Source organism: Ursus maritimus, unplaced genomic scaffold, assembly GCF_017311325.1.
Source record: "Ursus maritimus isolate PB19 unplaced genomic scaffold, ASM1731132v1 scaffold_2, whole genome shotgun sequence".
Taxonomy (NCBI): domain Eukaryota; kingdom Metazoa; phylum Chordata; class Mammalia; order Carnivora; family Ursidae; genus Ursus; species Ursus maritimus.
In genome coordinates, this window is record NW_024424452.1 from 84,264,464 (window position 1) to 84,275,722 (window position 11,259).

Sequence of the window (11,259 nt, forward strand, 5' to 3'; positions counted from 1 at the left end):
ATCCGTGGAAGGCTTTCAGGTCACCATGTACTGGTTGCTTCGCTGGGGATCTTGAAAAAGAGCGAGAAACATTCTCCAGGAGTGGCATCTGGAAAGCCAGTACGATGTGTGAGCCAGATGGTCAGTTCTAGCTCAGACGGCAATAAAGGCTGCTCAGTTCTCTGTTCCTCCAGGCGCTGGTTCTCAAATTCTGTGCGCAGCTTACTGGCATGGAGGGCTGGTTAAAATGCAAATGACTGGGCCCATCCCACCTGACCGTGGTTTCTGATTCACTAAGTCTGGGGTAGGGTCCGAGAATTTGAGTTTCTAACACATTACCTGGTGATGCTGATTCTCCTGATCTGAGGCTCATGCTTGGAGACCCACTGCTTTAAGTGATTTCGTCTGTGAAAATGGAGGAAATCCTTAAACCTTGGCAAATGTTGGGATTTCATTTTAAAGGGGAAGTGAGACAAGAGCACAGGGTTTAGAATCAGCCATACTTACAATTTGAATCTGGGCTTGTCCAAAGCTGTGAGTCCTGGCAAATTGCCTAACTCTGAACCATACTTTCCTTCTCTGTAAAATGGGGGAAATAATCACAACCTGTATCTGAGAACCAAATGAGATACTGTATGTAAGGTGTCTGGCACATGGTACTCTATAAATGATTATTTTTATTTAAAAAATTATAGACATTCTTAGTAAATAAACAAACAGATTTAATAAACAAATTCAGATTTAGGCAATAATCTCTGAGATCTAAGCACAGGAGAAACTTTGGTCAGGATACAATATGGGTTTGTATTGGATTGAGATTCAATAAAAAGAAGTTGGTACAGTTTAAAGAACAATCTTGTTCCTTTAAAATAAAAATCTCTCATAAGATTCTGGTGCTTTCTTGAAAACAATCACTAATTCCCATTTCTTTATTGCTGTCTTAAAGCTCATTCTAACATTTACTTCTTTATTCTGTCTCTTGCTGATATATTTTTCTACTCTGCTGTTATATAGAAAGAAAGAGTGAGAGAAAGGGAGGGAAGGAGGGAGGGAGGGAGAGAGGGAGGAAGGAAGGAAGGAAAGAAGGAAGGAAGGAAGGAAGGGAGGAAGGAAGAGAGATTCTTTTTTCTAATATGGAAAATTCTAGGGGCTCTAAATTCCAGTTACCGAATCAGAGTCTGAGCACAAGGGGATAATTAACAAATTGAAGAAATTGAAGAAAATTAACAACATATGTTAATAAACTAATCTAGTGACATTAAAATTAATTTATACTGCCCAGTTTGCATGTTAATGAGGCATCTGTGCACTTCGATCAAAGTGATAGTATATTACATCCAAAAGCAAGGGGAGAGCCAGAAGCTCCCCACCACTTTCAATGACTAAAAGTGGGCTTCACCCAAAGTTAGATAAAAGGAATGGTCCATGCATTTATTAGGCGTATATTCATTGTGAACTTACTGTGGTCTGTCTGTGACATGGGGAATATACTTATGAGTAAGAACACCCAGGTCCTCACCTCATAGAGACCATAGTCTAGTTGGGAAAACAAATGTTAATCAAATAAACACACAACTACATAAAAAAGAGAAACAGTGACGTGATTGGTGCAGTGGACCAAAAATATGGTCTAAGCAATACGGTGACGATGGGTTTGGGGCCACACAGATGAGAGCCTGCAGGAGCTGGCACGGCCTGTGCAGAGTCATCAAGTAACAGGAGCGTGATGGCACATGTGAAAGTATGAAAGGAGGCCAGGGAGGCTGGAGGGGAGACCTGAGGCTAAGTCAGGATCGTGAAGGGCCTTGGAGGCCAGGCAAGGAGGTCTTCATCCTAGGACCAGTGGGAAGCCACAAAATGGTTTTAATCACGGAATTGGCATAATCTAATTAGCATTTGTGGAAAGATCACTTGGGGTTCAGGGTGCTAAATAGGTTACCAGATGCAAGGTCATGGAGCTGAGGAGGGGGAGTCAATGGCAAAGGGGTAGTAGTGGCAGAGTCAGTGCAATTTGGGACCCTACCGTTAGAGTCCGCGTGAGAGAGAAATGATGGTAAATCGGAATTTGTAGTGATAGAATAGTTGTTATTCCTTGTGACTTTCTTTAGTGGAGATTTGTGCAAAGAAGATAAAAAAAATTTTTTTTCCCAGGGAGTCCAAGTATCGATATGCCTACAAGCCTACAGATGGACCACCTGCTCATTCCAAGTCCCCTCCAATACCCTGACATGACTTCGATGAGGTTCTAACTCACACTGTCACATGACCAGCCTTATAGTGACACTTCATTTCCTTTTATTTCAGAGTTATTGGACAGATTGCCCAATACCCATCACCTAGCTGCTTGAACTCACCATTTGCATTTCATCTTTTGTGTGGTAAAAGCTTATAATTTTTCAGGAACCCCTTGAAATCAATGCCTCCTAGAAGAAAATTTTAATTTGCTTTCTGATTAACCCACCAGTAAGGATTAGATACACACTAGCTGAGAATGAACTTCTGGAAGAACAGGGCTGAAGGGCTTCCTTAGTAGGTCTTAGGAGATGATGGAAGAGGAAGGAGAGTTGAAGCAGAGTGGAGAAAGAGGGAACAGGACACAACAAACTTCACCTCCTTCCTCATGTGTGCTGGGGCCAGCCCCGTAAATGAGGAGCTATGGCAAGCCTACAGAAAGTAGGCTGCCATTTTAAATTGGTTTTACACAATACACTCCCTCTATAGAGTATCAACCAGGCATGAGGATGAATTCCAGCACACGTTTTCTTATTGTACCCTTCATTATTGAAAATGAACCCAGTAAAGCCAGAGAGATGTGTCTGTGAACATAGACTTTTGTCCATCACAGCTCAGGAAACTACTCCTCCATTCCCATCCATTTTTGTGCGGAGGTCATGTGCCATATTCCCATCTTCTGGGGAAGGTGTAGAAAGCTCACAAACCATGGCCTTTCCTAGGGGCCAGGCTGTTTATCTCCTCTCCCTTCAGATAGGTCTGAGCTCTGACTCTCTGTCAAAAGACATACTTAAGACTACTGCTGCCTCTTCCTCTAGTATTGCTCTCAACTTATACTAGAATCTTCCCAGTCTCCTGCACACTGCTATTAAAGTGAGTTTTATTGCCAGTTGGTCTAAAAGAGTTTTCCTGGAGTTGAAATCTTCTAAGGGAGTATATATAGAAAGGATGAATAGGTGGCAACTTGAATCACGTTTATCCAGAGTGATTTTGCAAAATGCAGGTCCTGGGCCCTGGCTCAAACCTGCTAAATCAAAATCTACATTGTCAGAAACATTCTAAGCAATTCCTAGCACACTGAAGTTTAGGAACTACAGCTCTCTGGCAGCTACAGTACAGCCCTATATGGACGCACCACTGGGTCCCAAGTCAGTGAAAGGAGGGCAGATTACTCATAACCCTCAGCTTTTCACACCCATGCAGTGGCCTGGAGAGCTTTATTCACTAGGTCAGGCAAGTAGGTTGGTCAGGAATTTTGCCTTGGACAAAAACATTGAGATCTTTCCTCTGAAATTCTTTTTATAGAGTGGTTTGAGTAAAGGGAGGATGGTGACCATCTCATCTCACCACATGGCTAGAACCATCCCTCTAGTAGGGATTTGAAAATGTAGGTGGGGAGGTCACATTGTTGACTGGTGGATTCTATGCGCACCTGGTGGTCAAAGGCCAGAGATGTTACACACCCTGACTTTTGGGGGCCTCCCACACCACGAAGAGTTGAGCTGCCCAAATGCCAATAATACCCCAGATTGAGAATCCTTTGATGCCCCACCATGCTGAATGCAGATGTTCGATATTTGCCATAGAATCCTTCGTCATATACATTGAATAGAGTGTATATATTTCCATGTTATTGAAGAGAGTGTACATAAAATGCTCAGCACAGTGCTTGCCTTATTATAGGTAGCTCTAGGAGTTTCAGACTTTTATTTAATCAATGAAAATGAGTGGTTGAGGATTAATGAATAAAATTACCTTTTCCTAGGGCTTGCTGATTCAAACACAATCCAGAGTGAAAAAACAATGGAAGACTCTTAACTATAGAAAACAAACTGAGGGGGGTGCCTGGGTGGCTCAGTTGGTTAAGCAATACCTTCGGCTCAGGTCATGATCCTGGAGTCCCAGGACCGAGTCCCACATTGGGCTCCCTGCTCAGCAGGGAGTCTGCTTCTCCCTCTGACCTCCCCCCTCTCATGCTCTCTCTCTCTCTTTCATTCTCTTCTCTCAAATAAATAAATAAATAAAATTTTTGGAAAAAAAAAGAAAACAAACTGAGGGTTGCTGGAGGGGAGATGGGTTGGAGGATGGGGTAACTGGGTGATGGGCATTAAGGAGGGCACATGATGTGATGAGCACTGGGTGTTATACAAAACTGATAAATTATTGAACACTCCATCTGAAACTAATGATGTACTATAAGTTGGCTAATTGAATTTAAATTAAAAAAAACAACAACACAATGGAAGAAGGTTGATATACCCACGGTTAATTTACAAGGTCTATGTCAACCTTTTTGGTTACCTCAAGAAAGTCCAGTCCTGTTGGACCACACTTCTCCATCATCTTCTCATCATCTTCAGTAACAACATTAGAGTATTCAATGGATGCTACAGAATTGTACTGAAAGTTGGGAAAATAGAATGCTTGCCATTACAACAGTGTGCATCAATATTTGGCCTTAGCGTTCACTGCTGTTAACAGTAGTTTCTAAGATAAATTGAGCTTTCTATAAAAATAAATCCAGTGTTAGAAATCATAATTCATACCAGACTCAGGAAAAAAGAGCGCTGCTGAAAAAACACAGTTGAGATGGTATTCTTGCCAGAAGCCATATACCATTCTGCAACTTATTTCCTTCTTAGTGGAAGGAAGGACTTCAAAGCCATAAGTATATACATATGCTACAAGTATGTCTAAAATCTAAATGTAGGAACCTCTGAACCAACTTCCACATGATACAGTTAGCAATTCTATCATTTATACCATGAGATAATATTGAAATGAGGAGATGTAGAGATTGAGAGATGACATAAAGTACCTAAGCAAAGACTAGTGAGGTTTGGAAGAGAGAGTTTTCTACAATACCAAGGCCATCAATAACTCCCCATCACCTTTACCATACAATCTGAGTTTCTTTATATGTCCTGCAAGTCCCTTCCCGATCTGACCATTGGAAAACTCACAAACCGGTATATACTTGGAGTAGTCATTTCCAAAGCAAAGAGAAACATGTGGAGTCATAATATAAAAAAGAAAAAGAAAACACTGCTCTGAGAGATGGCAGAGGGGATGTCCTAGTGTCCAGTCTGCCGCCAACTGTGTTCAAGCTACTTTTTGTCATCTGTGAAACTGGGAGAGCAGCAAAGGGGCAGCTGAAATCAGTCGTGGTCTAGAAGTTTACCAATTCCCTTGAATTTCTTCTTTATCGTTAGAATTGCTAAGCATGTCCGCAAGGCTTAGGACTGGTCTGTGTCACCTCTTATTCTTTCTTTCCGAACTGTGTCATGGATTAACATAAATTAAAGAAGTAATTGCTAACACTTTGAATACTGGTATCTTTTTAAAGTGTTAAAAGGACTTACTGGTCTTGGAAGGCAAGCGGTGAAACTCATGCGTTTATTGATTTTATTGCAATGTACAAGTTTTCTAAACTCCAAATTTAGTGCTTTACCCATCTGTTTCCCTTAACATTCCTTTGAGAATGATCCTTTAACTTTCAAGTGGGTTGCAAAAAGATTGTTTTGGTAATATACCACACTAAAGCAATTCTAAATCTAAGAAAACCTTCCTTATAGCCATTGATCAGAGGATATTTTTGGTGTCTTTCACAGTGATATTAAGAATTTTTTAGTATGCAAGTTTCCCCAATGGTTTTTCAAAATAAGCATGTTTCTAAATAGGCTTTTAAAAGAAATCTAACAAAAGCAAGGATAGTATGGTGATGCCTGCTTAGAAAAGGAAAAAAAAAAAAACCCTCATTATTGGTCTATAAAGATTTCTTTTTTTTTTTTAAGATTTTATTTATTTATTTGACAGAGAGAGACAGCCAGCGAGAGAAGGAACACAAGCAGGGGGAGTGGGAGAGGAAGAAGCAGGCTCCCAGCGGAGGAGCCCGATGTGGGACTCGATCCCGGAACGGTGGGATCACGCCCTGAGACGAAAGCAGACGCTTAACGACTGTGCCACCCAGGCGCCCCTATAAAGATTTCTTATAAGAAGCCCATGGTGCTTAAATAAAATTCTAAAATAAGTATCAATGTTTCAGTACAATATTACAAATTAGTAGGCTATAAAATACACAATTATGAAGTGACTGGCCCAAAACATGTAACACTATTTTACCACTAGCTGCTCTAAATCTCATCCAAAACAATCCAGTCCCCAGAAATCAAGTATAATCCTGAGTAGATACACTTTTATGCATTTCTAAAATCCAAATTCTGCCAGAAACCAGTCTCCTCGTGGCTTTCTGCCTGACATCTCCCCAGCCCGGCTCCCCTCCTGCCTAGCGCCTTCCCCCTGTGTTCACAGAAGAGCCCCAGGGTGCTGCTCACCACGTGTGGAGGCACCCAGGCGAGATTCTGAGATTGGAGCAGTGACATTCCAATTAACTGTACACATCGTCAAAGCACCGATGATGGAATTTTCAAGTATGTGGCAGAGCAGCGTTCCGGTGGAAAAGGAAAGAGGCTTAATTTCAAGTGTAATAATTAGGATTTGCACTCTTGGGGGAAAAACATTCATCAGAATCTCACCGTCCCTCAAACAGACGTTGCAGGACCTAGAGAAGCCAGGTGATGGGTATTAAGGGGGGCAGGTGTTGGGGTGAGCACCGGGTGTTATACGCAACTAATGAATCGTTGAACACTACATCAAAAACTAATGATGCACTACATGGCGGCTAACTGAACATAACGGAAAAAAAAAAAGAAGATGTTGGTGTCACGCGAGGGGGAAAGAGATAAGATGTTACTATAGAACTGCCTCCCAGAGAGCTAAGCTGCCTTCCACGTGGCCTGCTAGGCTCGGGGAAACTGGCAGAGCCTGAAGCCCGTCAGAGGACAGCAAAACAAAACAGATGAGGGAAGGATACAAGGTGAAAGATTCAAGAGACCCTGTACGAACTGAGTTCATGGGTCAGATTTCAGCAGGCAAGAGACTTAGCAGAGAAAATTTGCAGAGCTTCACTACGCTAAGGATGTGATCTCTCCCAGAACTTTTTGGGGGACATTGCAATCAATATGTAGTTTCTCTTTAATTAACTTTCATTGTCTGGTTGATATTGCTCCGCGTGTGACACCATCTGCAAGGGTTCTGTGAGTCCCTCAGGTGTAAGAAGTCAGCTTTTCCAAGATGAGGATCTGATCACGTCACTTCACTCCTGAAAGTCCTCAGAAAGTTCCTAATCACACTGCTTAGCACTGCATGATCTGACATTGGTTCAGTCACGTCTCCTTCCATCACCCCAAATCTATGCTCCAGCCACCAATAAAGTGGATTGTTCCCAAAATGTACTGTTGTAACATTGTGCCTTATAATAAGATATACATATTTGGTCTTTCCCTTGTTGCTGGCACAAAGCTCCTAAAACCATTTTAAGTTTCCTAAGTGTTGACAGAGGTAAAGATGTCTTTTGTTATGTTAATCAGATGACTTTTATTAACTGAAGCTTGGGGGCGGGGCTGGCTGCCTGGGAGCCAACCTGTGAATAGAGGATTGGAATTTTCAATTCCACCTCTGGGGAGAGAAGAGGAGCTGAAGGTTGAGTCACTCACCACTGGCCAACGATTTAATCAGTCTTGCTTGTGTAATGAAGCAAATTCCAAAAGGACAGGCTTCAGAGAGCTTCTGGGCTGGCGATCATTTGGAAATGTGGGGAGAGTTCTTGCTTAGAAAGCAGAGGAGGTCTGCAAGCCTTCCCATATCCCTTGCCCCATGCACCTCTTCCGTCTGGCTGTTCCTGAGTTGTATCCTTTTATAGGAAACTGGTGATCTAGTAAGTAAAATGTTTCTCTGAGTTCTGGGAGCCACTTTAGCAAATGAATCAAACCCCAGGAGGGACTTGTGGGAGCCTCTGATCTTTAGCCAGTTGGTCCGAAGCACAGGGAACAACCTCACTTTGTGACGGGTGGCTAAAGGGACAGACGGGGCAGTCTTCGGGGCCGAGTCCTTCACCTGTGGGAGCTGATGCTGTCTCTGGGTAGATAGCATCAGAACTGAGTTCAATTGTAGGACACCCAATTGGTGGTGTGAAAACACACATACACTCACACACACATTGTGATGTCATAGCTCTTCAGACCTTCACACTCACTTCTGCTCCCTCAGCTTGAAGTGCATCCCTACACCATTTATCCACCTAAACAACAAGCATCCGTTGAGCATCTACTATGTGCTAAGTACTGGTCTAGGTACTGAGTTACCAAAACAGTAAACAACAACTACAACAATAACAAAGCAGTGAAGAAAACACACAAAAAGCTGCTACCCACTTGGGTTGCGTATTCCCTTCGGTGACTCTTCATGCCATTCAAAATATATTCCAATATCGATGAAATGCAGTGTGTGGACCTTTCTGAATCTTGAAAAAAAATCTTGAGACAGATGAAATTGGAATCTGAGTGGATATTCGAAAATATTAAGAAATTATTATTGATTTTTAGGTGAGATACTAGTGTTGTAGTTATGACTTCTTAAATAAAAAACAAGGATCTTTGTCTTTTAGGGATACATACCAAAATATTTATGGAGACAACGATATGAGGTCTGGAACTGGATTCAAAATAGTCCATTGAGGGGCTGGGGGAGAGTACAGATGAAACAAAATTGCCATTTGTAAATAGTTGTTAAATCATCTCTCTACTTTTGTGTATGTTTGAAAATTTCCAAAGTTTTTAAAAAGGAAGAAAAAAAATAAAGATGCATTGGACTTCCTGCCCCCCTACAAGCCTTCCCTGCAGCTCTAATCCCAGTTCTATTTCCTGAAAGCCAAGGGCCCCTCTTGCTCTCCTAGCCACTTGGCTTCCCTGATCATTACACTATTTCATGACTGTCACTTCATGGGACAGTTAGCCAGTTGAGGGCAGGGGCTGTCTGTGTCTTTCTAATCATTCTTACATCAGCTCTAGCTATAATGCCCGGCAGAAAAAGACACTGGGCATCATCTCTGCAAATGAAAAATTTGCAAAGATTGTAATAATCAGATTTTAATGAAGGTGACACTGGTTTCAAGGGAACAGAAACGTGGTAGCTGTCTTCCGTACTACAGAAAATGATTTGGCAAATGTGATTCCATTCACTCAACATATATTTTTAGCGTCCCCCCAATGTGTGAAAGATACTGCGGCTGGGGACCATATACTCCCTGTTAACAACTGTCTTTTTCCTTTGGAATATCCATGAAAGACTGGAGGGAGAGGCAGGCATGCCCAGGCACATGTGCACACACACACAATTAGTTATTTTCTCATTGTTGGTCCCTTCAGGATCTAGTTGAAGCAAACAAACAAACAAACAAAAAAGTTAGCATCCCTGTAGCAGTATCCAGCATCTCTGATTGTTTTCTGTACTGTTCTGATAAGCAACATATGATTCTTTGTCATTTAAAATGGTGCTAGCCCTCTTCAATTAAAAACTAAGCTGAAAATAAAAACAACTTCAGTTTTTCCTCTGAGACTTATTTTCTTCCTAAAAAATTAAAAGACAAAATATATATGCAAATTATTTATTCTACTAATAATATGAAACTTGCTAAGTCCTACAGGTTTCAGTATGTAGGGAGGGTTAAGAGTCTCTGATACCCAACCTCTCCCAGTTCCAAATTAAGTACAAATAATAAAATCAGTGTCCTGATAAGGTAAGATGGATAATACACTCTAGTTTTGAGATGTTCCTCTCTTCTAGGGAGACTACTTGCCTCGATTTGAGTAAACTACATTATCTGCCAAGAAAAATTCACATCAAATACTTTCAAAGAATATACATTTAACTAACCCGCTTTACTCTTTTACCGTATCTTTGTACTTAACTTGGTTAGTGCCTGAGGTGTGTCAACATTTCAAAACCTGTGATAATCTTGCTCAATGATGGCACGGTCTGACAGCCAGGGATATTCTTTTTTTTTTTAATTTTTAAAAGTTTAAAAAAAATTTTTTTTTTATTTTATTTATTTTTTTTTAGAGAAAGAAAGTAGGAGAGGAGGGGAGGGGAGGGAGGATCAAATGGAGAGGAAGAGAGAGAATCTTAAGCAGGCTCCATGCCTAGCATGGAGCCAGGGTGGGGGACTCAATTTCACAACCCTGAGATTATGACCTCAGCCCAAGTCAAGAGTCAGTGGCTTAACTGACTGAGCCACCCAGGTGCCCCCAGAGATTTTCTTAATACAATTAATTCCATTAATTCTAAGATAAAATATACTTTGCAAAAGCTATTAATGGTGCACAGAGTGTTACAAAACAGAAACCAGGATCACGGTTGCAAATTCTCTAATATACCTGTAGTAAGTAGGGCCAACTTACCATGATCTACACCATCCTAGGATCACACAGGACATGCACCTCAAAGAAGCTGACCACATTTTAAGTAAATGAACAAGTGAACGAATTTCATAAGTTTGGACTAAAGAAGCAAGGTCAAATATTAAAGATCTATGTTACAAAAGAACACACACATAGAGTTATTATTCTAAGAATATACTAAATCCAAAAATTATATCTTGATAAAAGATTTTAGAGAAATTCCTTTAATAATAACCAAAATATTATTTTGACCAATTATCTGAATATAAATAATATTTTTAAATATTCAAGTATGTGCTTAAATTATTTACATATATTAATTTATAGTAGTAAGTTTCATCTACAAAGAAATATTTTATTAAATCAAGAGAAGTACTACTTATTCCTGACTTTCAATGTTTCTAGTATGGGGGACAGCACCCCGTTGCTGACACCAGAAACCTGGCTTGAACTCTATTTTGGATTCTCCCTTTCCCCTAGCCTCATCTGCCTGATTACCAAAATGCATTTTCTCTATGATCTAACTTTCCTCTTGCCTGCCTGAGAAATTCCCACCTTCCTTTACAATTCACGATTCTGTGTAGCCATACCTGACTCTGCCAAGCAGCCTTAGATCTTCCTAACATCTCAGATATAACTAAATCATATTTCTAGTATAGTATATTCTTATATTTTCATTATTTGAACCCATCCTCCCTTAAGAATGGGGTGGATAAGAGGGCACCTGGGTGGCTCAGTTGGTTAAGTGTCC

At 40.8% G+C, this 11,259-nt stretch overlaps 2 long non-coding RNA genes across 5 annotated transcripts in view; both read right to left on the reverse strand.

Annotated features, from left to right (window-relative positions):
* LOC103668689 overlaps positions 1 to 4,928 on the reverse strand; it is a 28,560-nt gene extending 23,632 nt beyond the window's left edge. For all 4 annotated transcript variants that reach the window (XR_005836382.1, XR_005836380.1, XR_005836383.1 and 1 more), the window contains exons 1-3: positions 4,513 to 4,928; positions 487 to 591; positions 319 to 384 (exon numbers count right to left, since the gene is read on the reverse strand). This is a non-coding gene — a long non-coding RNA (uncharacterized LOC103668689). The remainder of the gene's footprint in view (positions 1 to 318; positions 385 to 486; positions 592 to 4,512) is intronic.
* A 1,236-nt stretch (positions 4,929 to 6,164) lies between these two features.
* Positions 6,165 to 9,659, reverse strand: LOC121103692. The gene is made up of 3 exons (XR_005835880.1): positions 8,727 to 9,659; positions 8,484 to 8,608; positions 6,165 to 7,984 (listed from the first exon to the last, which is right to left on the reverse strand). It is a non-coding gene; the product is annotated as an uncharacterized LOC121103692 (long non-coding RNA).
* Positions 9,660 to 11,259: the final 1,600 nt, after the last annotated feature.